The sequence below is a fragment of the Hibiscus syriacus genome, unplaced genomic scaffold (assembly GCF_006381635.1).
Source record: "Hibiscus syriacus cultivar Baekdansim isolate YM2019G1 unplaced genomic scaffold, ASM638163v2 tig00112000_pilon, whole genome shotgun sequence".
In the NCBI taxonomy this organism is placed as follows: domain Eukaryota; kingdom Viridiplantae; phylum Streptophyta; class Magnoliopsida; order Malvales; family Malvaceae; genus Hibiscus; species Hibiscus syriacus.
In genome coordinates this window covers 167,694-172,885 of record NW_024063235.1, presented here as the reverse complement: position 1 = coordinate 172,885, position 5,192 = coordinate 167,694, and positions in this window count along the sequence as shown.

The following is a 5,192-nucleotide window of genomic DNA, read 5'->3' as shown; positions in this document are numbered from 1 at the left end:
TCGTCATTTATTTACAAATTTGAGCCACATGTTCCTAAACCATAATAGAATACATGTGTACTTTCAATTCTTCTTTTTGATAATAATTTTTTTTATTTTTTTATTTAATCCTTCAAATTTTCATAATCTCCTTATTCCTTCAATTTTAGATTTATTTTAAGTTACTTTTTTTTACCAAATTTGAACCACATGCTCATATACCACAATAGAATACCTATGTAACTTTAATTGTTATTTTTTTTAACTAAAGATATACTATCTTTTTTATTTAGTCCCTAAACTTTACATTTTACTCAATTTAGTCTTTTGACTACAATTGTTTGCATATTCTTTTTTCTCATCAATTTCGTGACTCATTTATACTCTCAACAATATTTTACCCTCAAAATAATTTATTTAAAATATAATATTATGAATATATTTCATAATTTTTAGATTGTATTTAATATATTAAATAATATTATAATATAAAAGATATATATATAATACTATAAATAATTATAATAAAATTAGTACAGAAACTTGAATAATTCGACTAGAATTTCTTAAACTCGACTCGAAAGTTTTCAAGATAAATTCGAGTTGTAAAATACAACTCGTCAACTCGAATAACTCGAAATTGTTTTACTCGACTCGATCGAATACTCACCCCTATTGTTGGGTATCGAAGGTCAATGCTCATCCTTCGTTTGCAGACCATCTCGCCTCCTCCAAAAATTTACCTTTCCGGACGGTGAAACCAATTGCTGGAGGGCAGTGATTGTGCCCCTTAGCTTCTCTTTCCTAACCTGATCATAAAGAAAATACAGTAAATTGATGCACCAGCTTAAAAGTTGGTCAGGAATTCAGGATGGTACCTTAAAAGTTGGTAATGGCGATGGAGTTTCAAGTCTTGGCCTTTTCATTGGAGCTTCAGTGCTACTTCCTTCATTACTGAACTCGAGTTTTTTCGAACTTCTTCGACATTAGTTTGGAATACCAATTTGTCTGGTATTATTGCAACAAAGTCATTTTTTGGTGTTTCAAAAACCCTTTTCTTCTAGTATGTTTTTTTTCTTCTTCTCCACACTCAAACTTTCTGTTCTTCACGTAGATTCTCCTCTCCTGAGCTAAAAAGGAAGTCATCATCCCATGCATCTAGGTTTTATTCATAGTGTGTTTCAAGCAGATCATAGACTGATTGTTTTTCTTCTAAGAAAATAATAAATTAAGCTTTTCATCACAAATTACTCTTTTTTTTTTTGCTGGGTTAATAAGGTTACTGTCATTGATATATTTGCCTATAATGTCACTAACTTCATGTTGAGAGATTTATTCGATGGTGTCTTTACCAGTGAAATCAAGAAATTCAATGAGTGACTTTGATTCCCACCCAATAAACTCCAGCTTCTTTGATTTGGCAGTGACGAGGAAATGGAAATTAAAGGTCGAGGGAAAGAAGAAATACTTTGGCGTTGGAATTTGGAATACTAAATATCGAAACGCTTGAAATAAATATTTCTTCATTAAATAAGCATAGGAAACAGGTTGACCAGATGGTTTGGGGTCTTATTTTCCCGTTTACGTGAGGCAGGTTCGAGTCCCGTCCAAGCTTAAAGTTTGTAAATGAGCTAGGTTTCAATTAGGGATGGCAAAAAAAAATTGAATTCGTCGGGGAAAATCAAAAATTAAATTTAAACGGATTGTCTTCGATGAAGATAAATGGTGAAATATAAATATATAATATTAATAAATGTAATTTAAATTAAAAAATATATATAAAGGAAATTATGATTTAGGAGAACACATCTTGACCTACTTGTCACTTTCCCCTACGGCTGCTCTCAAGTCTTGCTTTGTCGATCTTCACTTTCCCTGCTCCGCTGCTGGTGACTTCGTTTATGAAAGTTGAAACATTATATTATTAGTCATTGTCATTATATTTGTCTATTTGAATTGTTTTATTTTTTATATTTTGGATGCATTTGGTGGTGTTTGGTGTTTCAAGTAAGTTTAGATTTGATAATGACATTATTTTTAAAATAACTCGTTTCATCATGTGAAATTTAAACGGTAACAGGGATCCCCGCGGTGAAAAATAACCATCTAAGGTAAACGGTTATTTAAACGGGTATTTTTCACCGTGGTTATCCCCGCGGTGAAAATTACCCGTTTAAATAATCGTTATGCTAAACGGGGATATCCGTTTCTCCGCAGTTTCCCCCGATTATCCGATGGGGATCCCCGTTTAAATCCCCGTGGTTTTTTAAGTGTGACGGATATTGGTTTTTTAAACGGGGACAAGGGGACCAATCCCCGGCCCGAAACTACCTCGTTGCCATCCCTAGTTTGAATCCTCTCAAGGCACAAGGTTTTCATGGTTTGTTTACACCATTACCAATTAGAGAGTGACATATTGCTACATCAGATCATTAGGTAACTAACCTTTGGGGAGTTTTTCTAGTAATCTTTAAAATTTCACTCAAATTTTAAAAACTAGAGAGAGAAGGGAGAGAATGTTATGTTTTCATTTTAAAAATTCACTAAAATTTTAAAAAGTAGAAGTGAAGAGAGATGAAGGAATATTTATATTCTAAAATTTTACTTAAACATTTAAATATGTTACAATATGTTGATATACATACATATATGTTCTACAATCAACATGCATCATATATACATGTTTGTTCTACATTAAGACATGCATGCATGTATGTAATATATGCATACATGCATGCATACTTATATACATACATAAATCTTTGTAATATCTTCTAGATAAAAATATTGATTAAGACGTTAAAGTTTTGTTCACCTACTTTTAAAATGAATGTAATTTAGATCAATTTGATATTAATTTCAACTTTACATTTTACAATTGTTTCAATTCGATCCTTGTGTGTTGTTTAATTTATTTAAATTTCATGTTTGCTCAATTTAGTCTTTAAATTACCTCGTAATTATTTCTATTTTTAATTTACTCAAAACCTTATACAATTAAAAATTACAATCCGATGTTCATGAAAGGCGAAAAATAATTAACCAAAAACAACCCGACATGAAGTTCATCCATATCTGGTAAGATCTGACCTGAATTTTATTTGTCAATGATGTGACCCGATCTGAACAAGATCAGACCATAAGTCTATTTGAACCTAAATTAACCTGATATTTAACTGGTTCAAACCCAAACCGTTTTGACTTGGATTGATATTGATTTGAACTGAAATTAACATGATCGAATTCAAACTAAATCTGATTTCAAATCAGCTTAAAAATAACCTGAGCTGATTTGACATGGACCCGACCTAATTCGAGTCGAACATTAAATTGACCCAACATAACTTGTATTTGATTTGACATGACCTGACATGACCTGACCTGAAACCTGAACGATTACATGATTTCATATCCCTAGTCATGTATTCATGCTACATTATCAATTAACAATATTATAACTTATGAGGTATAAGTGAACATTGAATAATTAGAAAGTACAAATCACTATAGACAAATATATAATTTTATTACAGGGAGTATGAATTTGTATAAAGTTATATTAAAAATTATAAGGGTATTAAATTATAAAATTTAAAAATATGAAATTATATCATAAATAAAAATTAATTAGGTTATATAGAAATTTAAAATTTTCAGGGGATACGATACACCTCTGGTCCATCTTTAAGCATCACATTGACAAAATACTAAAGTACAAGAGGTATTCATGTCACAAACTTTGGTCACAAATGACTAAAGTTATATTTAAAAATTTTATTCTCCTTACAGGTATCAAGTTTGGACACCGGCAGAGATACGAGCATTTATTCTCAATTGGTTGAGAGTATTTGAACTTATATTATATTATATTCACCCCATATTTTTCAATATATAAAGTTTTATTTATTCTCACGTGGTCGATTGAAGATACCTTGATGTATTACACTTAGTATGGTTACATCGGTTGTAACTCATTCCTACGAGTGTTTCTAGGTAACTTTGGTAATTTGTGTTCCCCACGAACTAAGTTCTACCATTACGGATCATTCTTCCAAAGTGAGTAATATCGATATTCTACTTGCAGTATCGATAGCATAGGGTCAAGTATCGATACCTCTATGAGTATCGGTACCAAAAATGTATTATATTGTTGAAATTTAGGCTCAATATCGATAATGTCACCCTAAGTATCTACACTGTAGGAGTAATATGGTTACTCTCCAAATTAGTATCGATACTTCCAACTAGAAATGTAATGCCCCAAAATACGACTTAGGAGTTCCGGGCTTTTTCGTTTGGGCCTTAGAATAATTTCTCTACAGTTTATGAAGATTTAGACCCAAGTGGTTTTAGTTTGGGCCTTTGATGAGCCCAATAAGTGTCAAAATGAGTGCCTTTGAATATGATCTAAAAGAATAAGGACTAGGAAAGTAATTAAACCAGTTTTTGAATAAAAGGCTAAAAACTCTTAATGGTTGATGATATTACATTTGGACATTCCCCTTCTTTTTCATCTCAACTTTGTCTTTTCTTTCTCTCATCTTCTCTGCTTTCTTCCTTCTTATCCTAGATATAGGTCCAAGCTTTTAGTTTGACATTTATAAATAAGAAATTTCAAGGTAAGAACTACAATATACATCTCCCAAGCTTCCTTTTAAGCCCATATTTGCAAGGTTTGGTTTAGTTTTTCTAATGATGGGTTTTAATCAGGCTTATAGAACCTTGGGGTTTAATCCCTTTTGGGGGAAGTTATGGGTTTTAGGATCATTTATAACATTCTCTTAAGTTCCAAAATGAGTTAATAACTCATTTTTTGTTCTAATTAGTTCAATAGAAGGGTGACAACAGTAAGGCAAAGGGGAAGGAAAAACTCACTCTTGGGTGATTTGAGGACGTTTTTCAGTAGTCTAGCATCAAGGTAGCACGATTCTAACTTGACCATATTGTAAGTAGATCATGGTATGTGCATTGTAGTATGTGTTGTTCATGTAAGCATGCTAGAGTAAATTCATGGTGAAATTCGTATTTATGTGTTTCAAGCATGAAAGTTGATACTTTGTAACCTCTAAGATATCAAATAAGACTTTAGAAATGTTTACTAGTCTTAGGGGAGTGAATGAGTGAGTTTTGGGTATGATTTTGTGCTCAAAACAGAGCACCCAGGTTCGTCCATATCAGTACTGGAAGAACAATACCGATACTGTTTTTCATGA